The 25,589-nt window shown below is 35.5% G+C and overlaps 1 long non-coding RNA gene across 1 annotated transcript in view; it reads left to right on the forward strand.

Annotated features, from left to right (window-relative positions):
* Window positions 1-25,344, forward strand: part of LOC135200299 (uncharacterized) — a 444,923-nt gene extending 419,579 nt beyond the window's left edge. Inside the window, exon 3 of the long non-coding RNA XR_010311252.1 lies at window positions 25,279-25,344. This is a non-coding gene — a long non-coding RNA (uncharacterized LOC135200299). The remainder of the gene's footprint in view (window positions 1-25,278) is intronic.
* Window positions 25,345-25,589: the final 245 nt, after the last annotated feature.

The following is a 25,589-nucleotide window of genomic DNA, read 5'->3' on the forward strand; positions in this document are numbered from 1 at the left end:
AGTTTTCTTTGCTGCATATATTACTGTATGAAACTCATCCACGGTCCACGAAATTGTCAGGCATGGCTCGGTGGCGGCGTGTGTTGTTGGCACCTATAATAGTGCCAGACGCACGATCATTGCTAACTTTAACCTTAAGTAAAATAAAAACTACTGAGACTAAAGGGCTGCAATGCGGTATGTTTCATAATTCGAGAGTGTATGCTCACCATACCAATTTGCAGCCCTTTGCCTAAATATTTTTTAAGATATGAGGGCGGATGGACGGAGAAAAAGCCATCTCAGCAGTTTTCTTTTACAGAAAACTAAAACCTGGAATTGACCTGAACTAAAAAAGAAAAAAAATCTATACAAATCAGCCAGTTTCTCCAAAGGACATTTTGGGGTAGCGTATTTTCATGGCTGGAATTTGAGTAATATGACGCTGAGGATTGGGCATAGATTTATGTTTACTGTTCGTAATAATTAATATTTTGTTTGAGGGAATTAGTATTGTTATTATTATTATCATTATTATTATATTAGTAGTAGTAGTTAGTAGTAGTAGTAGTAGTAGTAGTGTAGTAGTATTACAATAGTTTAACCAGACCACTAAGCTGACTATGAGCTCTCATAAGGCTGGCCCGAAGGATTTGACTGAAATACCAGGTCTAGGCAAGAAGCCAAGCACTGGGACCAAATAGGTCACTCAGTATGGTGACTGTAACTATGCGAGCTCTATAGTATAAAAACGAAGGTGATTCTTCATTAATCCTACTGAAACCATTAGAAGATGGAGCTAAATACTTCCAAATCAGGGGCCAGATTCAGTGATCGCCAGGAAATTTTAATATACCGTTAAAAAGATGGTATAAGATGACTCCAGTGGTAACAGAGAATGGACAGTTGCATTACGATAAATCATGGATGAGCAAAGTCTAAAGTAGAAACCAGAGATTTTTTATATTTTTTTTTTATATTTTTCGTATTTTCTTTTTTTTATTTATTTATTATTTTTTTTTTTGGCTAAAGACAAAACACTTGGCTCGAAGGACTGATCGGTAGAGCGGGCTTACGTAACACCAGAAAAAGTGTCGATGGGTTGGCTTAAAAAAATAAAATCTCAATACTGTCAGTGCAAGTGAATGCGAGAACTTTTCGAATACTCTGGAAATATTCCAAATGCATATTAAAAGGTATAAAAGTTTGTCGCATTGCTCTACGAGGATGTTCTAAAGGTGACTTAGCCTTGCCGAGGAGAAAAATCGGTGGGGAAGACAGACTGCAGGTTTTCGAAAATGTAAAGAAACCTGACTGATTTTCATCAAAGGATTTTTCTTAGCTCGAAGTGTTACAGCTAATGGGCCTATTTCCCTTGAACCAACACTCATCGCCGTCTGCTATATTTGCTTTATCAGAATTCGAGGGATCTTGTTGAGGGATTATGCACCCTTCGGCAAGTTAAATCAACATTCGCCTACCTTTTATTTGCTTTACAAGACTTAACAGAGACTGCACGTTGCTGGATGCAGGTTTTTTTTTTTTTTTTTTTTTTTTTTTTTTTTTTTTTTGCCCGAATTAGCTACTGGATTCGTGTTAATGAATGTGTCAGCTGCAATGCTTCAATTTAAAGGAAATGGACGATAGAAGGGTTGTGATAACTCCGGAGAGGACACGTTGAGCAACGGTGAATTTATATATTAAATTTCTTTTTGCAGATTAATATTCGAAGATCAAATATGGGTTTGAATGAAGTTGCGTACACTCAGGAATATTTTGAAGCCTATGATAAGAATGGAAAAACAGGGCTTGGGAAAAACGATGATCGTTGTTGGCTATGCGCACTTGAGTGTAGTTGTGCAAAGTGGGGAAAAAACCAAAATGGAATTAATTTTGTTAATAGAACTCATTTATACGACTCATTTAGAGATGATCAAGATCTGATCCTGGGAAAAAATTTTAGTTTTTCGTTGGCGCTTATTGATATCTCGCACTTTTTCGTTAAAGTGAATCCTTTTTTTATATTTGTCATTGTTATTCTCATAAGAAAAAGGTTGTTCTAATAATAGAAAGACCAACGTTGGACGAAATACAAATAAATATACAACTACTTCTAACAGTAGTTGTATATTTTTGTTATTTCTACATCCCCCCAAAAAAGTGGTTGTTTTTTTCGCGGTTTCTCTGGATACTTTTTATCATTAGTGCTATGATAAATAATCACTGGTTCTGTATCATGATCAGTTACTACTGCAGTGTGGGGTCTGCGGTGGGAGGTTGAAACCAACCTTCTTTGGAAACTTGAGTTTCTAATCAGTGGCCCCTGTGTGCTTGTTTCGTGTGAATAGGTTTCGCTACTGAAATAATAATAATAATAATAATAATAATAATAATAATAATAACTAAAGAACGGTTTCTGCGATTTTTCTACCTTAGCGAGTTCCAAGGAACAGTTTTATTAAACTTTGGTGTGAATCTGAGTCTGAGTTTTGATACTCGATTTTCATTGCTTCGTTTCATGTTCTCGTTGATGAGTGTGTAAACACTGAGTATCCTACTTTTTTGAGAGAAGTGTCAATGACTCAGAATCTTAGGTTATTTTGCCCATCTGTTTTTCGTATTTGTGGAAGGAAGAAACGTGAAGGATGCAGTGCAAAGGTTTACAGTCACTGCTGTTTTCTCTAACAGTTATTAAAATGGCGAACAAACTTGAGCAATTTCACAGTTACATCTTGTTTATATCACGTGCATTAGTTTATTCTGCATTTTCCAGTTCAACATGTCATGCTTGAATATGATGTGTGTGTTATACAGGAATGTTCTCAACTTTCTTAATTAAGACTATCATGAAGGATGAATATTGACTAGGTTGTGATTTTCCGAACTCAATGCTGGTTTAGGTGTTCTTGGTCTTGAACCAAAACGCCACACAGTCTGCTAGGTAACGGTGTGCCTTGTGTATGGTTAAATTTAAAGCACTTACTTGGATGAAAAGTTTATTTGCTCCGTATGTCGGGTTTTTTTTCTTACTAGTTAATCTTCTTCTTCCTCTTCTTCGTCTTTTAGTGTCTGTAATTGTAATATTTTTAGTCCTTTCGATTCCCTATTCTACCTCGAATTTACGTTTTTTCCTTGGAATCATTTCAATGTTGTAACTACGACACTTTCCTGTTTCGTCATAAATGTCTGCAGCACCTTATTGAATTCAAATTTTGCAGCTTTCGACTTTTTAAGCGGCATCTATAAATTTAAGCAGTTGAGAATTCCTTACGCCCCCTCAACGCTATCATTGTTGCTAGCTTTGCAGTCTTTTATTTCATTTTTTAAACTAGAGTTTGTTTCCATTTGCGCTGTATAACTTAAGTAAACCCGGAACTTCAGTCAATGTTTTATTCAGTGCTCCCGTATACTCGGAGAGTAGCTGACTTTTAACTCTATTGGTATTTTTGCGCTTAGTGCATACTACTTTGATTGTTGTTGTTGGGGGTTAGGAAAGGTCTAAAAAAAGTCTGAAAAGGTGTTTGATTAAAAGATTGGATATTTATGATTTATTTATTAGAATGAAAATATAAAATATGAAATAATGGGCATATTACACAGTACAGAAAAACTATATATTTTAAAATAAATCGTAAATTTTTCATTTTCGTTGGTGAAGCAACGGGCTATCTGTCCCTAGAATTTAGCAAGTTTTAATTTATTTGATGTACTGAATGTAGAGGCTTTATTCTTGTTCAGTTATTTAGTTTCCACTTGTAACAGAATATATGAACGTGTATAATTTGTGTCATTTTCAGTTGATCCTTTAAGTTAGAAATACAATGTTTGCAACTTGTGCGTCAGTGGAAAATCTTGCACGCGTCCTAGTAAGCTGGAGGTCGGATCACGCCTTGTTAAGTTTAGAGATGGATCTGAACTCCTTCACGAAATATGATGTTTTATGACAGCTGTTCTAAGTATTAACCGTATTACTGTATAGTACGTAATTTGTGAATAAAGTGTGAACATGATCAGAAGAATTGTAGATTATTTAATGTATATCTGTTTTGATTGTCAATGTCCTTCGCCGTTGTGACATCAGATACTTTAAATTCCAACTGGTAAATCAGTTTTACTCCAGTTGTGTCAGAGCTATGCATACATTCAAATGAACATACCGAAGGGTCGTAAATTTGCGTATCAAGCTTCCACGAATTAAAAAAAAATAATTGAATGAATAAAAAGCGGAATCGCTGCGCTTTTGAGTTTTTTTATGATTTTCAAAATGCAACGATTATGCTACAAAATCTGCACGGCTTCCGTTTTGCATTTGTGTATGGTTTTTGCAATTTCAGGTGCTTTATGGTTTGCATGTGGGCACAATTATATGTTTGTGTTTTTCTATATGGGTTTTGTGTAATTTTCGTTATTACCCTAATACTATGTATTCTTGTAATTTTTTTATTTATTTGATTTTTTTTCATTTTTAATAATTGGTATATCTTCTTTCTGTATTTCCCTTTACCTCGTCTTACTTCTTCCTAATAAACACCGTATTCTTTGGAAGCTTGAATTTCAAGTCAATGGACCTTGTGGCTTGTTCCATACGAATAAGTTTCATGTATCTACTGGATAATAATAATAATCTACTGAACGTCATTGGATAGCACCTTGTTTATATGTTCTGTTGTTTATTCGTTAGTTGATTATTGCCAAGTTTCTCCTGGTGGATTTTCTCTCTTTCTTGCCACCATCTCATCTTGTGAAGGTTTTGCTCCTTAATGTTACATTTCTTTTGACTCTTAAGCATTTTTTCCTTACGAATCTAATAATAATAATAATCTTCCTTGGTGTAGTCTGGCATCATGTTTACAGTTTATTTGTGTTTGCCTCGGGGAGTTTTTGGATTACTCCCGCCATAGACGTTGAATGGGATTGTTCTCCCGTTTCCTTGTATATATGTATATTGAGCGCGTGTGCGCGCGCATGTGTTAGTAAGGTAGCTCAAGAACATTTGAAAGAAATTTTAAATAATTTGCTAGGTACACTCGCCAAAGAACCTTTTCGATGCAATTCTCTCTCTCTCTCTCTCTCTCTCTCTCTCTCTCTCTCTCTCTCTCTCTCTCTCTCTCTATATATATCTAATATATATATATATATATATATATATATATATAATATATATATATATATTTATATATGTGTGTATGCGTGTGTGTGTATACTTAGAGAAAAAAAAATTATTGAGATGTATGATTTTTTTTCTTTCTTTTATGATCTGAGGTACCTTTGCGTTTAGGGAGCTTTTTGCTTTCCTTGAAGAAAAGTAGTTTACGTTATCCCTACAAAGAAATCATTTTATTTTATTGCTCACTATGGACTTAGCATTTTTAATTCCCTAAAAAGCAAAATTTTTCTTTTCTTTGTTATTATTTTTTATTCTTTCTTTCCCCAAAGAAAGAGGTTTGTCTTTTTCTTGTCACAACATTTTTTTTTAATATATATTTAAGTTTCAGTTTAGTTTTCTTTTGTCACGCCAAGTATTTATTATATGTTTTGATCTTCGATGTAGAATTATAGAGTCTCTTTCTAGTCTTCCAAATTTTCGCGGAGATATTGTATTTAAAAAAAATCTCTCCTCACAGTTCACATACATGTTCATATTACCTCGGGAAAGACGAACTTCAAATCAGTTTTGATGTTAGAGCTCCGTTTCTATTTTGACAACTAAAAGTTATTGAATAATCTAAAAATCTTATGTTCATTGCCACACACTTTCATTCACAAAATATAAAGTAATACATTTAACGCTTATTCCAGCTGCTATACTGACATCATATTTTGTGACTATCAGATCACTCATTTTACACAGAGAATGAAATTGACCTTTTGCTCTAATGAAACTGTAGAATATTTATTTACCTACTAATAATTTACCATTTTAATTTAGCCTCTTTTTAACGCTTCTTATTTCATTTAACCCCTCCGTTTATTAATTATGTACTTCATCGAGCTCTTTGATATTCAACCTTCAAAGTTTTAAAAGAAGTCCTTGTCCTTAGTTAAAGAAATATTCGTTTGAAAGAATGTATTTTCATTATTACTATTCTTATTTGTCTTTCTTTTTGGTCTATCTCAGTCATCCTATTCAACTGGGTGGTTTTATAGTGTGGGGTTCCGGGTTGCATCCTGCCTCCCTAGGAATCCATCACTTTTCTTACTATGTGCGCTGTTTCCAAGAGCACACTCTTCTGCACGAGTCCTGGAATTATTATTATTATTATTATTATTATTATTATTTTATTATTATTATTATTATTATTATTATTATTATATGTAATAATAACAATATACTTTATTAAAAGTAATGGCTTCTTCAACAGCGTTACACTTGTAGAGATTCTTCTCTATTTTTTCGAATAGCGGCTTTTTCTGTGCTACTTAAACAGGCTAATATAGCGCCTATAGCTCGCTTCAAGAGAGAGAGAGAGAGAGAGAGAGAGAGAGAGAGAGAGAGAGAATCTTTAATGACTTTGATGACTATGATATCATAGTTCATCTGTAAAATTGAAATTTATCACCGATCTTGACCCTGTATTTGATAATGACCTCTATAGGTGCTCTACTAGCCTGTTTAAGTAGCACGGAAAAAGCCGCTATTCGAAAAATAGAGAAGAATCTCTACAAGTGTAACGCTGGTGAAGTAGCCATTACTTTTGATAAAGTATGCTTGAGAGAGGATCTGCTTCCTAAGGTCAATGATAATATAATAATAATAATTCTCCTCACTCTTGACTTTGGGAAAGGTGAATGTTTTTTATTACGTGCTTTATAGTTTGAAAATAAATTATCTTTCGTCACAACAGCAAAGGTCATTGACAGCTAAAGTTATTGAATAATCTACAATTATAATGATCACTGCCACGCACTTTCATCCACAAAATATAAATTAACATTTAATGCTTAAAACAGCTGTTTTGAAAACATCATATTTTGTGGATGAGGCCAGATCCTTCGTTTTACAGAGAGAGTGAAATTAGCCCTTTGCTTTAAAAAGATTATAGTATATTGATCTAAATATGATACTTTTTTATTTTTGCATCTTAAAATGCTTCCAAATTGATTATGGACTTTATCGAGCTCTTTGATATTGATATTCAGCTTCCATATTTTTAAAAGAAATCGTTGTATCTTGAGTTAAAGGAATAAGCTTTTTGAAAAAATGTTTTGTCATTATTATTTTTATTATTATAATGCTTCCAAATTCATTTATCCCTGTATGTTGTTTATATGTTCTTCATGGAACTCTTTGATATTCAGCTTCGATATTTTTCAAAGAAATCCTTGTATCTTGAGTTAAAGAAATAAGCATTCTGAAAAAATGTGTTATTATTATTATTATTATTATTATTATTATTATTATTATTATTATTATTATTTTTATTATTATTATTATTATTATTATTATATACATAGAACGTTGTACCCATAAAAAGTATGGTCAGTGACTGATCTGAAATTAAATTTTTCCTCATTATAATAATAATAATAATAATAATAATAATAATAATAATAATAATGAAAACAGAGGGGCTAGTATTGGTGGAGAAGTTTTTACGGATTTGGACTTTGCTGATGATGTTGCATTGGTTGCTGATACGTGGCTGGTGCTGCTAGCTATGGTAATGAGGATGGAGACAGACACAGAATTTTGGCTTGAACATCAGCACAAAGAAGAGCGAGATCATGGTTGTGAGTAGGGATGACGGTTGGGTGCACAAGGAAGATATGTCAATCAGAGGACAGAAACTCAAGCAAGTTGAGAAGTTTGTATACTTAGGAAGTGTGGTAACAGCAGACGGGAGGCAAATTGAGGATATACAAAGTAGAAAACTAGGTGCAGCAAGAGCTTTTGAAGTTCTGAGAAGAAACGTGTGGTCAAGGCATGAAATCAGCTTGAAAACTAAGATGAGAATATTGAATGCAGTAGTATTGCCAGTCCCGATGTATAGTTCGTCCACCTGGGCACTGACCAGAACAGAGGAGAGAAGGTTGGATGCTTTTGAGATGAAGCTGCTAAGGAGGATACTTGGCATTAAATGGGTCGATTTTGTTAGGGATGAAGACATCAGGATGAGACTGAGGCAAATGCCAGTCAGTATCAGGCTGAAGAGGGGAAGGCTGAAATGGTTTGGACATGTTGAGAGGATGGATGGGAATAGAGACCCCAGGAGAGCACCGAGAGCAGTACAAATAGGAAGAAGACCGCTGGGAAGGCCAAGAACGAGGTGGATAGACATAATTGCCAGAGATATTGAAGAAGAAATTCAGAACCTAGAGGAAAGCGAGGGAAGTGGCTCAGGATAGAGACAGATGGAGAGGAACTGTATCAGCCTTATGCCACTAGCCAGTGGCGGGAAGATAAAGTAAAGTAAGTAATAATAATAATGATAATATTAATGATAATAATGACATTGGCGATATTTTCGTTAAGACCATGGTCAATATTTTATAAGCATGAATAATTAAAAGACTCCGTTTGCTTTATTGATGTTTTTATCATGATCATCATCGTTATTAGTAATTAGTAGTAGTATTGGAGTAGTAGCAGCAGCAGCCTTGTAATGTCTATCGCTTTCAGTTTGCAATTGATTTTCTTTCCCAGGTTTCAAATGCTGGTGGTGTTTTGTAACAAATTTGTGATAGAAGTTGTTTTTGACATTGTTAGATTCAAGTGGGCCACGGGATCTTGCTCCTCAGAACAGCTCGTAAGGATACAAAACCAACTCTCTCCCCGTTTTCTTTTATCTCGAGCACGGATCATTCGAAATGCCCTTCCTCAACGCCAGTCCCTCCTCCCCCTCCTCCTCTTCTTGTATTTATAGACAGCAATCGCGTTGGAGAGTCTATTCCACCGAGGTTCGAAAACGCGCGGTTCCGATTTCCGCGAAATGCGGCGCAATCTTTCCGTTGACTTTCCCCCGACCTAACAGAGCAAAACACTCCTTGATGGTGTCTTTTTGAACTGTTGGTAATAGTTCAAGATGCACACGGATCCTCGTCCCGTCTGCAGCACACCAGCTGTGAACACAGCCGAAGACCCAGAGCCAAATTCGGCCCCGTCATGTGGAAAGGCAAAACCACAAAATTGAATTTTTCTCTTGTGTCTTTGAGGCCTATCAGTGATACAACATCAACAAAAATATTGAAAATTGTTGCAGCTCACTAACCAGTCCTTCGACGTGATTGCATACTGGGCCATGAGGTAGGCCTTGGAAAGGCTTAGATTCGCCTGCCTGACGCCGCGTCACGCTGCCGATCCGACGCACGTCATTTACAGCTCTATCGGTTAGCGTGGTAAGGATCCGTTTTGCATGGCACGGCGCCACCGATGATTTAAAGCAAATGCGAGCAAATATCACCCCTTTGTTGTGACGGCGGAAAGGTAACTCATTCATAACCTGTTTTCCAACACACCATGAAACCACAGGTGGATAGAGACAGCCGCCCTTGCGGCCCGACGCCATAGAGATGGAAATGACAGCTCGACGGCGGAGCGTTTGATAGGTAACATGCTCTTGTGACTCGCAGTTGTAATGCATAAACTTTTTCTTTGATGTCTGTTTACATTTTTGATGTTTGTGAAGGTAAATTAGCTCTGGGAGTGCGTTCCTTGATGGTCGATGGAGTGCGACGTTTGGAAAAAGTGACGCATGGACGAACACGGCCGGGGTAAAAATACGAAATTAATTGGGATCTGGAAATGGTATAAATTTTCTTTTCAAAACGAAACAGTTTTAGGTCGAAAATGGGTGCGGGGTGTGTGCGTGGGCGCGTGCGTGTGAGTGTTTCTGTGTGTGCGTGTGTATTAATTACCGTTTTATTATGACGGCGGTTATAATTGGATTTTATTGATATATGTAAATTGAAAACTAACCCCTTCTGGTCGAGACTTAGCAGTGAACAGGTAATTGAACTTTTTTCTTTCTCTTTTTTTTTACCTTTTTACTTGTAAAGAGACTGACAGTATAAAGTCATTTATGGGTGTATCTGGGCATGAAATTATGTATTTATGTATAACTATTCATCAAAGGGGTTTGTTTTTTAAGATATGCATTAAAACAATTTCGTTCCTGCCTCATTATTTGGCTCAATGAACTCCCAGCTTTTATATTTATTTTTTTTTTCTGAAGTTGGTTGTGGTATTTCTAAATGTTCATAAGCTCCGATGACTGCGCTTTCAGGAATCGACTACTGTATTTCAGAATTTGTCCAGAGTTCTTTTTATTTTCTTTTTTTCTTTTTTTAACGCGTTTTATATTTTTTCGCGTTTTCTTTGTTGCTGCTTATCGTGACACCTTGTTAACTTTAGTCAGTGTTTTAAACACAAGCTTCTAATGACAAGGATATGTCAAAGATTTTTTTTTTGTGTGACTTCCGCCATGAAGCTAAACCATCCATTAATTATCAGAACTTAATCAAGCACGATCGCAGTAGATATTTATGAACTTCAGCTTTTCGTAATGAGGACTCCTGATAGATTGTGTGTGTGTGTGTGTGTGTGTGTTTTTTTTTTTTTTTAAGAATTCATTCACCCATCATTGATTCATTAACAAAGTTTTATAAACTATGCATATTCGTTCTTAAATGTTTCCGTCCATTAGCTCTGTCTTCACCTTCAAACGAACTGACAAGTTATCAGTCATTAAGCTGCTTGGACCTGCTTTTCCTCATTTTTAAGGACACTTGAGTATTAATATAATTGATGGTGAAAGTATCATTGACTTAAATAGTAGCATCAGTAGTAGAAGTGGTAGCAGTTTACTGTCTTTATGATGGTGGTAAATTAATACACACAACTCCACTGTGTTGTAGTGATTATCAGAATATAATAAATTCCATTTTGCGAGTGACACTCATTCCTTCAGCTGAATAGATGGCGATACTGGTATCTCCGCAAAACGAATAAGTTGGTTAATTGAGGACGAGTGATAGTTCCAGTAAACCCTCCAACAATGTCCATAACATGGAAGAAAGAGGTATCAGTGTAGACAATGGAACACAAGAGCAGACGACACGAGAGAAAGGATCTGTGCGTTACAGCCACAATAGAAGGAGATGAGCCTCGGCAAATCCCCGCATAGGTCTATGGAGGATTACAAGACATAAAACCAAACCCTAATTAAAACTAATCCCCTTTTCCCTTCTAATTCGCGCGTCAGTTTACCTCTCTCGTTCCAATGCCGCCCATCAGATCCCAGATCGAAGCCGATGTCTTTTACGACGAATGAAAGGCGAAAACCAATAAGGCTTTCTTTCATATGGATAAGCAATAGTTCATCCCTGAAGAATATGGCCCCCGACATTGCCGTTGAGTTAGTTTTGATGCTTATGAGATTTCGGTGAAATAGGCCAAGCCAGGTGACGCCGTTATCACCTGGTGAGATGGACACCGCGCCAGACGCGGGAGGTAGGGCTGAGCCTTTGTTTATTTCGCATGAGCTTCAGATATTGGGTGGTTATATTGAACTTCATATCTATTCTACGTGTTGCACGTGAGCAAGAGCTTTTGCTAGCATATGGCTGGCTTAATCTAACAAAACATACGAGTATATATATATATATATATATATATATACTATATATATATATATATATATAATATATATATATAGATATATATATATATATATATATATATATATATGTGTGTGTGTGTGTGTGTGTGTGTGTGTGTGTGTGTATGTGTGTGCGTGTGTTTGTAAGCAAAAGGTAGTTTCCTTTGACAGGGGATGGCCCTACGGAAATAAATGTATTTGAGACTGCCACTTTCATCAGTGAGGTTCCTAATTAGTGTGTTCACTTTCAGCACACTGTATCATTCATAGTAGGTTTATGATGCACAATTAATTTACTTACCCTTTAAGTATATGGTGGTTATTTGGCTAAGAGAATTCCAAGTATGCTTCCTAATAAATTATGAGACTTTTTATGAAATATTTATTTCTAGTGATTGAGCTTGCGCAGAAGAAATCAAATAAGTTTTGAAATCAGATATATTTTTTTCTTGAAATATACAGATCTTTCGGAAAAAAGACGTCTACTTAAAAAGTATTAGATTATTTTTTCAAGTGTTTATATTTATGAGCGGGGCCGGCATTCGCTCATTAGATATGATAATATATGCGCCATTGATTCCACAACAAATCAGTCAAAAAAGTAAATATTCGCCGGCAACCAAGTAAGGATTTTGTATTTTAAAAAAATCACGACAAATATTTACCTCCACTGCGATTCAGATCGCATTTTTTTCGCCTTTTTTTTTTCCCTTATATTTTAATCACAATTTTTTTAGCAATAATTTTATACAGTGTTTGGTTTGTTTATTTCTGTGTGACGCCTGACGGTCAGATTTATAATTCCTGTTACTTTTGCTTACCTTTTCGTTATCTAAATCTACCATTGCTACTACTGCTGCACTGCTGTGCCGCTTCTGCTGTATTATTATTATTATTTATTATTATTATTATTATTATTATTATTATTATTATTGTCTTGCGAGATCGAAGCCGAACAAGACTTCATTGCATCGCACATGATAATTACCGAATTATCTATACCTTCCATTGCTACTACTGCTGTAGCCTACTGTTATTATTATTATTATTATGTGTTGCAAGAACGAAGCCGAACATGATTTCATTGCAGTGCACATGATAATTACCGAAGCACGATTCATTGAACACTGGGTGGTCCGATGCTCTGCAAACATTTACCTTCGGTAAGAAATGTCATAGAGTTTCCATGAGAATCTGCATTTTAGGAGCGTGTTTTTCCCTGCTTACAAATCCCTTGTAAAATTCATTATTTTCACGCCTTGGAAAAATAATAGCTTGGCGTTGAAATAATTCATTAATTTTGATGTTTTGAAACCAGAGTTTAACGAAATTTATGTACAAGGTTTTGGTGCTTGTTACCGGTCTTCAAGTGAGGCGTAATTATTATTATTATCTTTATTATGATTGAAGATCGTTGACACCGGTCGTTAGCTCGTTAATGGTCCATTAACCCGCTAACAACCGGTGTCAACGATCTTTAACGACTCTTGTTTTTAAATTCACCTCAGTACATGTCGCAACTAATTGTTCATTCGGACTGAAGATGAATCCAGTGAAGGGTTCGAAAGCTTTTTGTAAAGTTTTAAAAATTATACACGGACTCTTAACACTTTTTATTATTGTGGACCCTTTAGAACATTATTATTATTATTATTATTATTATTATTATTATTATTATTATTATTATTATTATTTTATTATTATTATTATTATATTCAGGAGATGAAACGTTTTCATATGGAACAAGTCCACAGGGACCAGTGACGAAATTCAAGCCTTCAAAGAACATGGCGTTCATTAGGAAGAAGTGAGAGAAAGTTAAGGGAAATACAGAAAGAAGAGATCCCACTTATTAGAAAAGAAAAAAAAAATAATAAATTGGTTGATAGAAACAAGTGTTAACAGTCAAATAAAAGAACAGTATTAGGGTAGTAATACATAACACTTTCGTTTCTTATATTCCATAAGGCACATTTTTTAAATTATCGGTAACTAGACTATCTCTAATGTTGGTCTACCTTTATATATACTTACGAGAATATTGGCTACTGTCTCAGCATTATGTGGTGCGAAAAATACAACAGGAAACGATTCGAGAAAGCGGACGTCATTTAGTGAAAGAAAGCTTTCGACTCAGACCCTATAGCATGTCATGAATGGTCACCTTCACTGCATCTCTAAGAGTAGCTTCCAAATATTTTGAAAATTGTTTAGTTTAGTTCGTAAAAGTTCCTATGATTGTGGTCTTAACCAGGAGGTGTAATTTTTCCGAAATTATCGTGAAAGAAATTGTGAATTTGGTGGTACCTTGTAGATAATTTTAATTGTAATGGCACCTTGAGTGTAATTATGGATTTTACAACATACCAAAAGCAAAAATGGAATGAATGGAGTATAAAATTTAGGGCAAAGGCTGGGAACTACGTGGTCAATCAGAGGTGAAAGAGAAATTCAGACTAAAATGGTTGTAAAGGTGTAACAGAAGGAAAGCCTCGCAGTTGCACTATGCAGTTATCGGGAGACGGTGGAAAGTAGGATGGAAGAAAGAATACGAATGGAGGTACAGCAAAAAGAATGAAAGGGGTTGCAGCTAGGGGCCGAAGGGATGTTGCAACGAACCTGAAGTAATAACCACAGTGTACCACGTAAGGTGCACTGATGGGACTACCCCCACCCATACCTGCGGGAGTGATTCTGACGATATCTTGAAAGCGGTTATTGGTCTAACCTTAACCTCATAAAATATTGATCAGTTTCCAGTGGCATTTATGAATCAGGCCAAATTCCTAAAGTTGATATGATATCCAATACAGGTTCCCCTCAGTTGCAAATTAGTGTGAAATGTTAAAAGGCCAATCAAACAATTGGCATGCTGGAAAACATTGTGAAATCACGGACTGAAATTCCATATAAGTGTAAGATTAGTCTAATTAGTCTAGTGATAATTAGTAGTAATTAGTCTACTACGATCTGTATTGTTATACGGATATGCATCATGGTATGACAATGAAGCTATATCTGAGAGATTTTGTAGATTATAAAATAGAACTTTAAGGAAAACTTTAAGATAGATTACAGAAGTTCCATAATATTATGTAGATAGAATAATGAAAGGAAGATGGAAATGGCTTGAACATCTTCGCTATAACCCGAGAATGCCTTTAGTCTGAGGTCGATCAGAGATTTTGTTTTGTGTGTATGTGTCTGTGTGTGTGTGTGTGTGTGTGCGCGCGCGCGTGCGTAGGGGAGTCGTGGGTTCCTGATGAACTTACGTAGCTGAATGAAGTAGCTGATGCTGTGAAAGTCTTCTGCACAAGAATTCATCCTTGATTCATTGTTGAAGTATGAATGTGGAAGCAGTAATGGTCTTGTTTTCCTCCGACCTAACCCTGTTAAGTGAAACTATTTTCGTTTTGCCTAAAATATTCCATACTTCAAGAAACGCGAGAGAAACGTCTGGTTATTCGAAAGTGATCGCAGTTGTGAAGGGCCACGCCCATAACAACCAAAAATTGTGTTTTGCTTCGACCCGGCAAACGAAATGTAACCGCCGGTTGCGGGATTAGATTTCTTCTAATGGAAAAAGGGGTAGAAGTGAGTTTATCTATTCTAATTTGCAATTATGTACATCCTGTACTAAATGCTGCTGATTGTAATTGCCTTGCGACAATTGCGTGAGTTCTAATTTACGATCACAAATTAATGACTAAAAAAAAATAAATAAATAAAACCGTGGGTCGTTTTGGGAATGATAAATTTGACGGAAATGAAGCCGAAAGGAAATGTTCTGAATTCTCATTAAAATTTAGTCCGGTGTTCATTCCTAATTCCAGTAATTTGTGTAGTCGTTAAGCTGCGTGATTAATGATACATCTCCTCTATTGCAATTAATAGATGGCGCTGCTGCTGATGCTGATGCTGCTGCTGCAGTGGCCACGTACCTATGCAGCCTCAATCAACAGAGATAGAAATCCCAGAGAAAAAGAAGTGAGGGAAATCATATTTCTTTTGGCTTGGATATGGATATATATATAAATAAATAAAGGTTTTATATATTTATATATATATACATACATACATACATACACACGTACTATATAATATATATATATATATATGTGTGTGTGTGTGTGTGTGTATGTGTGTGTGTGTATGATATATGTATGTATTTATATATTGTGTTATTTTAACGACCACAATGCCCTCTTAGCTTCTCGAGTTCCTCACACTTTTTCGATACGCTTGTCACCACAAAACCTGAGATCGAAATGCAAAGATATGAAGTAATTCTGATATCTGTAGCAGGGACCAAACCCGCTTTTTAGGTATCTGAACGATAATAAAATAATGGTAAAATAATGTGGTAAAATAATGTGGTGATTTATAAGCCTGATTGCTCCGTTAGGCAGTATCTAGAATGGCCCTTACGAAGCATCGCAGACCTCATTGGTTAGAAGACCTTTTATCCTAGATTTCCTTCTCGAAAAGTGTATTTGACATTTCTATAATATCTGTGAAATTTGGAAGTAATCTTGTATCTTCTGGAGTTAAGCCATATCGTTTATTAACTATTTGTGCTTAAGGTTATTAGTATGTTCGAAAATGATAAACAAAACATCTTCAGTTATGTTGGTATTACTGTTTATATTGAAGCTGTTTTGGTCCATCTCAGTTTTATGAGCTTCCTTTCAGTTGAAACCTTGTCTGACGTAGAATCCAGGCTAATTTTTTTCATTGATAATATAGTCAATTTCTCTGAATTTGAGTAAAAAAAGTTTATAATATAGCTCTGAGTACTTGTTGGACAATGTTCCGGTATCTAACTCGTTTGCTTCCCTTATGTTAGTGGTCACCTTCCCTCAAGTAATGTATGATAGATGTACATATAACGACCAATTGCGTCAATATTATTTCTCCATACCTTTATAATTCTTGATAGTATTCCAATCTGTTTTCTTTGAATTTATTATTTACCACTTAGAGGAAAATAATAAATCTACACTCCTGCATGTATAAGAAGAATGAGCAACCACGGCCACTTACGAAACCCCAAGAAGAACTGATGCTCCCCAACTTTTGGAGAATGCGAACTGCAGCTCACACAGCACATATGGTTGCACGGGGTATTTGCTTTTTGAAAAATTACTTCTTATTATTATGTGGTCTTTTACCCCGATCAGAGGAGATCCGTCGTAAATGTAGGGTAAATCATTTATCGTCCAAGTGGTTCGTCCTTGCAAACAATATGTAAGATGTTATAAATTACGTAATTTATCGTCATTCAGTTTCCCGTTAATCGCGACTTCATACTTATATGATTAGACGACACTTCCCAACAGACTTACTCCTCTTGGAGTCAGTCGTCCCTCTAGTGTCGGTCACAAGGACTATTTGTTTGATAACGTGTTAATTTCTGTGTATTTGAATTTCTACTTGTTTTTTTATTATTGTTTTTAGCACTTTTGTGATATGTCATGCGTATGTAGACGTAAATCCCTCTGACGAACTTCTGTGCCCACATTGGCGGTCTAATCTACATCAGAGATGTAATACCCTTTTTTATTTTAATTTAATTTTTTTCTTTTTTCTTCTTTTTTTATTTTTCCATGTTGGTAGTGCTAGTTTATTACCCGTGCAACTGCTCTTTCTCTTACTAATATTGTTGGAATCCTTGTCAGTGCTATAACTATGGAAACTGTTTAAGTTTATTTTTGATCGTCATATCAAAGCTGCATTTTAACTTCTAATTGTTATATATTATTCCAAGATTGTAACTGTTTATTCCTCTCTTATATACTGTATATAATTTTCTCTCTTGACAAGCTCATGCATAGGCCTTGTAGTTTTATGGTTTTTTCATTCTTGTACTACTTTGTCTGCTATAAGCTGCTTCATTTCATCTCCTTACCAAATTTACTTTCTATTGCTCTGCCTACGAGGTATCTTTTAAGTTTCATGGTGTAGCAGTCAAAGAATGGTTGGAAGTCTTGTCCATATCAACGGTTTGATGTAATGCCCGGCTTTACATTTTTATTTAGGTTTATTTTTTTATTTAAAAAAATATTTTGATAACGATTGATTTTTATTGACAATAATTCAGCGGAACTAAGTAAAATGTGTTTGATTTCGAGTGGGACATTACTTTATTTGGTGGGTTGTGTTATTCAAGGAGGAAAATATGTGAAAACCAGTTCGATGGCTTTTAGCCCCATTTTCCAGTTACATTTTCCTATTCTAACATAATATTACCGAATAAAAGATTATCATATTTTTCTGCTTAAGATACATTTTGGAATATCAAAATCAATGAAAACTATACGTTGGAGTCCATAACACTCGCTCTGCTCTTAATTGTATGAATTTAGACATTTTTGGTTTCCTGTTGGTTTCTAAATAATTTTGTACTGAACAATTTAAAACCGATTCGTGATATGTATACGTCATCCAAACAAGCGTGATCACAATCAATGTATGCTCTTGTAATTTATTTATATTGTTTATGTAGATGCAAATATGAAACCTCAGCATGAAAGAAGATTGTTTAAAGGGATTTTTTTTTTTCCTCTCCGACCGCCGCCGTCAGGATGGTATTGGGCTATTTGGAAGACGTTTCTTCATGGCCAATGCATTCGAGGCCCTGGTAGAGGCGCTCCTGGATGTAATCGGCTCAGCGAGTGGGCCACCCCGCCCCCCCGCCCCAACAAAGGGTCCCACCCCCTGCCGATAAACAGGGCGGCCAAGGAGCTAAGGCCCTACCACAATAGGTATCATCTGACCCATGCTAACTTCATTAAGATAAATCCCAGATAGGAACAGAGAGAAATGGGGGTTGCCCCGGGATAGGGGAGGGGGAAAAAATGGACGGGAAGAGGCCCTCTCGCTTTTGGGAGAGCCCCGTTGAAGATCTCTCTCTCTCTCCCATACACTGGTTTTACCCCTGGCCTGTTACGGTGCGTGTTCACCTCTGGTGGTTAAGACCTAGTTATTCCCATCTTATTTTAGATTTTATTTTCTCTCTCTCTCTCTTTCTCTCTCTCTATCTCTCTCTCTCTCTCTCTCTCTCTCTGTTTCCTTATATATTATATATATATATATATATATATATATATATATATATATATACATACGTATATATATCTGTAATTGCATAATTGTTTGTAGAGGCGCTAGGGACTGCGAATTTTATGGTAATGGTAATATATTATATGGGTATGAAATGTCCTCAGCTTTTTATAGTTTCTTTTAAGTTTACAGTCTGTTAGCTAAACATTCCCATTGCGTTTTCCGTCTCTCCTTAAGAGCAGTGGAATGATGTGTGAAATAATGTTTATTAACTTGTAAAGTAAGTTAATATTTCTGAAACCGTCCCACTGGTCTTAGAATTTCGAAGAAAATAAACTGATATTTATACAAGTCCATATTATAGTGATCACACTGACATCGGAATTCATTTAAATTCATGCTGAGTTTTAGATTTTGAGTTCCATTTTTTTTTCTCTCGTTTTCTTAAATGAAGCAGACTTCACATTATATTCATTGTTTGTGTAAGGCTTAGGAACATCTTTAATTTTTACTACAGTTTTTTTTACTTTTATAAGTAAATAACATCCTCTTACCAAAATATCTCCTAGAGAAGGGAATTTCCTTGGGACATTTAGTGTTGTGCTAAAAGCAAAGGCTGATAGTTAATGCTGCTCAGACATGAAGCGTCGTCGTTATTTCACTCAGGGTGAGCATTTATATGTTTACTTAGTTCCTCGTTGGGCGAGTGGTTTACGTGCTCGCCTACCAATTCGGTAGTCCCGAGTTCGATTCCCTGCTCTGCCAACGTGGTATCAGAGTTATTTGTTTCTCGTGATTAGGAATTAATTTCTTGATATAACGTTCGGATCCCACAATAAGCTGTGGGTCCCGTTGCTAGGTAAGCAATTGGTTCCTAGCCACGTAAATAATATCTAATCCTTCGGGCCAGCCCTAGGAGAGCTGTTAATCAGCTCAGTGGTCTGGTTAAACTAAGATATACTTAACTTTACTTAGCATAAATAATGATACTGCTAAAAAGGGCATAGTAGCATTTGTAGCAATATAAACTGAATTTAAGTGTATTCGTATGATAACCATTATTATAATTAGTATTATTATTTGTAGTAGTAGTATTAGTAGTAGCACTATTTATTGGTGGTGGTGGTGGTGTTATTAAAACGAAGTTTATTCTGTGTTACCAACTAGAAGGATTTAATGCAAATGGTTATTGAAAATACGAAATTCTTTTACCCTAACACTGAGACTAAAGGAGTGATTTTGGTATTGTTTCAAGAGCATCGCGTCGATACTTCTTTCGTTGACAGTTGCAATAATAATAATAATAACAATAATAATAATATTATTATTATTATATTTGCTTTTCTTGGATTTTGAATAACTGTCTTGTTTTTGTCGGACTCGATTTGCCATTATTTGATATGTTTATTTTTGATGAGTGTATGCTGCACGCAATGTAAAGATTTCTAGCTTGTGTGTAAGTACACAGGAGGGAAGAACAAGATGATGACGTAATGTGTTTGTTGCAGGTATTTCTACTTCTTATTTGATTGTATCAGAAGTCAAGATAGGCTTAAGCTTAATTTGGAGAAGTAGGAATGAAAATACGGCTCTAAGTGTAATTAAGACAACTGAGTGTGTTAGGAAAGAATTCAGAAGAGCATAAGAAGAAAATGAATGAATAATGGGCTAGAGTTAAAGACGTGAAGGTGGAATATATAGATTAGGATTGTGTAAAATTTTATTATTGGGATATAGGTAAAACCGTGACTGTTAGTGATTACAAGAGGTTGCGAAGAGGGAAGAATAACAGTAAGTCAACGTGGAGAAAGGAAAGGTTTAGTGAAGAGGAAAAACATTTTAGCGATGCATTTGAATGACAAATCGTGTACAGGTATACTGGAGGATGGATGGTGTAGTCGAAGGAAAAGTTAGAGAGCAAAAGAAGGCACGTAATAAATATAGAGAAGAGGAGTTGAGATAGATCTCTAAGAAAAAAGTTAATGAGCAAATTAATCTGGAAAAAAAGTTAAAGAGCAAATAAATCTAAAAGTAAAAGAAAACAAAATAAGCTGATGAGCAAATGACTCTGAAAATAAGACAAAAGTTATAGAGCAAATGAATCTGAAAAAAAAGTTATTGAGCAAATGAATCTGAAAAAAAGTTATAGAGCTAATAATTCTGAAAGTAAGAAAGAAAGAAGGTGATAAGCAAATGAATCTGAAAATAAGAAAAAGTTAAAGAGCACATGGATCTAAAATAAATATATACTGAAGATTTATTGAAGACAGAAGGCACAAAAGAAGAAGAGCCGAATGACGCAACAGTGGAAAGGATTAATAATGTAAGTTTGAAAGTGCTTGAGGAAGTGACTATTGGGGATGTAAGGAGGCAGAATTAGAGTACTCTATTAATCCTGGTAAGGAGGGTGGTCAAGAGATTGAAGAATACAAACGACTCAAGAGGCAGATGTGATTAAAAGTGAGATGCTACAGCACGGAGGTGACAGCGTATTGAGGGTTGACCAGATAAAAATTATGTAAGGTATGTCTGGATAGTGGAAGGATTCCAAATTAATGGGTGATGGGAATAATTGTTCCTTTGTGTGAAAGTAGAATTGTGAGAAGAGACTCTTAAGTATTATAGAGGCATAACAGTACTTCATATACGAGGAAAAGTGTATTGCATCATCTTCATTGAGAAAATAAGGCAGATGACAAAATGAAAGATATAGAACAAACAAACAAACAAAAAGGGGTGTGTGGATGAATTGTATTACAGAACACCAATATAAGAAAGTTTGAAACTAGAAAAATCTTTTTGAAAGAATCTATAAGAGAGGCATTGTGGAAGGTGTTCAGGCCGTACTTCCAGGTACAGAAAAAAGTTAGTAAGAGCGTTAAGAAGATTTTACAAACCAAATGAATCACTCGTGATGGAATATATAGAAGACAGAGTGACTGCTCAAACTGAGTATAAGTGTAAGTTAGAGTAATGTTACAATTGTAAATCGTAACCAGGATGATGGAGTACTGATGTCAATATGAGTAGTGAAGAATGTAGGACAGGGGTTCTTAACCTTTTTGTTCTTCTGTACCCCTTGGGAATTTTTTATAGATTCCTGTATACTCCTAAAAATTGAGGAAGAAAAAGAAAAGCAATGAAGTCGATATTGTGATATTGTCTCAGCTTTCCTAGCTCTGAGTGTCAGGAGGACTGGGTGACTCTAGTCACCGCGCCTCCCGCCACGGGTGCAGATTACAGCCAGGGAAAGCTCCGTTATAGTAGAAAATAAATGGTATTCGCCCTACTCTTGATATAACGTAAGTCAATGCTTTGCTTACCAAAATGAGGAAATAAAAAAAAGACATGACATTATGCAATCTCAATGCAGCTTACATTAGGTATTGTACGTACAGTACTGGCTATTCTCTCAAATCCAATGTACCCCTGAAGAGTACAAATGTACCACTCGGGTACATGTACCCCAGGTTGGGAACCAGTAATGTAGGCAGTTCGTTGGTATAGGTATTTGGAGTGAATATAACGAATAATGGTAAGATGAGAGGAAAGTAGAAGGGTATGTAAAAGAGATTTGGCAGAGTTTGGTTGTCTGCCATAGTCAAGGGATTGCTCTCTTTTATGAAAATTTAAAGTAAGAACAACAATTGGAACTTGTGTATTACGTATGTGACGTAAGAATAATCTTGAGGGTATGCACCAGTAGATAAGTAGAAGTGATCAAAAGGCCAGTATAGGCGAATGGATCGATCAGTGTTTTTTATGTTGTTGGTCATGTGGAATGACCAAATGATTGTGGGTTGGTGAAAAGTATATAATTCAGAAGCATTTTGTGAGAGGATTGGTAGACCTAGAAAAGACTTATAGATGACATTAAGAGATATTGTAAAGAGAACTAATTAATATGAAGTATATATTTTGTAGGGTTATTAAATAGCAAATTTTGTGTACGTTTACTGCAAATGATATTCATCCACTATTAGAGCCACCTACTACCAGGAAAAACAGCTATAATATGTTTGTATATATATATATATATATATATATATTATATATATATATATTATATGTGTGTGTGTATACTATATATATATATATATATATATATATATATATATATATATAATATTACGTATGCATGTTCTTGACAAAAACGCAACATAATGATGGGTATAAGCACAGTATTTGGTAAATATATTGACAGTGATAAGGAAGACCGTTCATTATAAACATTTGGTGGACACTGTGAAGAATCAGTTTTCACGATATCTAACTCTTGAAGAAAATGATACCTAGTCGACTTTTCATTAGAGGAATAGAGAGAAAATATTAATGTCGGGTAAACGTGAAGAGCGAATTAGAATGATATGAGAGGGAGAAAGTTTGTAAGAATGATATGAGAGAGAGAAAGTTTGTAAGTATGATATGAGAGGGAGAAAGTTTGTAAGAATGATATGAGAGGGAGAAAGTTTTGTAAGATGATATGAGGGAGGGAAAGTTTTGTAAGAATGATAGAGAGTTTTGTAAGAATTTGTTAAATGAAGAGAAAGGAAGTTTGTAAGTATGATATGAGAGGGAGAAAGTTGTTTAAGGAATGAATATGAAGAGGGAAAAGTGTTTGTTAAGTATGAATTATGAGAGGGAGAAAGTTTGTAAGAATGATATGAGAGGGAGAAAGTTTGTAAGAATGATATGAGAGGGACAAAGTTTGTAGCATGATCCCTGTCGCCCTCTGCGTCTTTCACGGCTTCAGACGAGACACTTTGACGCCTCTCAATCACTCACGCGCTCATATTCGATGGTTAGAAGTAATCAAATGAAAAATGACTAAAACCATTTACCGCCTTGTTTGAGGCCCAACGCCTCGTTAGAGAGGCCTCCTCTCCGGTTGTTTGTTTTAATTATTTTAGCTTATTTTGAGCCGCATTATCTTAAGCCCATCATCAGCACCTGGGGAAGGGATTAAATCCCCCAAAGGCTGAAACAAGGGATTTTAGATTGGACTCTCCCTCTTGGGATCCCCACACCCCCACCCTACCCCTAGTACCTACCCCCACAACCAAACGTCCATAGTAAGGTCCATACACTACTCACTCTCTCTCTCTCTCTCTCTCTCTCTCTCTCTCTCTCTCTCTCTCTCTCTCTTGGTTTTCTGGTTTCCTGGCTCCCACTACTTTATGTAGTATTTTTCCAAAGGCACGCTAGATATTATATATTTTCTAATTTGAAGAAATATCCAAACATCGGTGTGTGTTTTTGTTGTTTTGTTGATGTAGCGGTTTTCTGGTTCCTCGCTACCCTACAGGTAAGCTACAGTATAAAGATACCCATCTTCCATCCTGCCCCATCCCCATTCTCTCTCTCTCTCTCTCTCTCTCTCTCTCTCTCTCTCTCTCTCTCTCTCTCTCTCTCGTTTTTCTGGTTCCTTGTTTTCTGCTGTACTAAAATGTAGTTCATAGATGAAAAACTTGGGGATTGTCCAAGTTATATTTCATATCGTGTGTATTATTACCGTTTGGTTACTGTTTGTTTATTAGTATATCAGTGCCCTTGGGCATTTTGTTTGTTGATACCCGTAACCTTTTCCTCTTGTTTTTGCGATATACTTTGAACAATTTTAGTTTCATGCTGTAAGAGTTTGTTTGGTTTTATTTCCTCACTACTACAGATTTCGCTATAAATTCACATCGTAATTCCTCACCTTGTAAAGACACACAGCTCTGCTCTAATGCTTGTGTTTACCCTTTCCCATTCTTGCTTTGGCTCTTTGGTTTTCCTTTTTCCTTGCTTTCTATTCCTTTCTGTCCATTCAGTAAATTTCTTTACTTCTGACGTATATTTTTTCCATACAGTTTCTGAGTTTAATTTCGATTTTGACTGCACTGCTTCCTCAAGTTGTTCAACTTTGCATTATTTGGTCAGATCAAGTCCACTCGGAGAGAAGCTTCGATTTTGTCGATTTTTATATTTTCATTTTTAATTCTTCATGATCTCGAAAAGCCTTTTTATTATTATTATTATTATTATTATTATTATTATTATTATTATTATTATTATTATTATTATTATTATCATTTAGAATTTTTTTTACCGTTTTCATCTTGAACTCAGTCTTTCAGGGTTTTGGTTTTCTCCGGCTACATGTTCTTTAATTTTCTGTAACTTCACCAAATTAATTTTTCTCATATTTGGAATTTTGATTTTCTGTTTACTGATCTTTTCCACTGAATTTCACCATTCCGGCCAAATAAGTCAACTTTCTCCTACTCAGATCGGCCGCGCACGGCCTTCATTAAGTATAGTTTCTTCACGACATTTTATAGGAACCATATCAGTCAGTCAGTCAATCAGTATTACGTATTCTTATTCCTATTCTCAGGAAACAAATCAATTGGTCCAGTTGGCTATCTGATCTATCCTTGTCCCCACTCAAGTTCCTGAAGGAGTGCTTCGAGTAGAGCAAGGTCTAACATTCGGGTGCGAGTTTAATCTACACTTTTTCAAAGTACTTCGCATACTTTAGTTTTAGCATTGCTTCAAGTATCATGCCAGTTATATTTAAAAATCTGGCCTCATTTCTACATTAAACTACAGTCTGTTTATTTTGTGATTTGCTTCTGATTTTTTTTTTCTTTTTCAGAGGTTAAAGCTCACCGACATGACAATTGCGTATTGCTATTTCAGACTTCATTTCATACAGGTGGGCAATCTTTTCACACACACAAACCAGTCATCGAGTTTCGGTAAGTCTTGTGAATCATTTATCCTTTGATGGCAATGTTATTGTCCCTAATCCTCTGACAGTCATGCAACAAAGTATGCAACTGAGTTAGCCTTCACCCACTCTTTGTGACGTCGGTATATACTTTTTCTATATAAACTGTCCTTTTTTCATCCATTTATCGTTTTATTACCTTTTTATTTAGCTTCATTTATCATTATTTTTGTTTT

This window comes from Macrobrachium nipponense, chromosome 26 (genome assembly GCF_015104395.2).
Source record: "Macrobrachium nipponense isolate FS-2020 chromosome 26, ASM1510439v2, whole genome shotgun sequence".
In the NCBI taxonomy this organism is placed as follows: Eukaryota; Metazoa; Arthropoda; class Malacostraca; order Decapoda; family Palaemonidae; genus Macrobrachium; species Macrobrachium nipponense.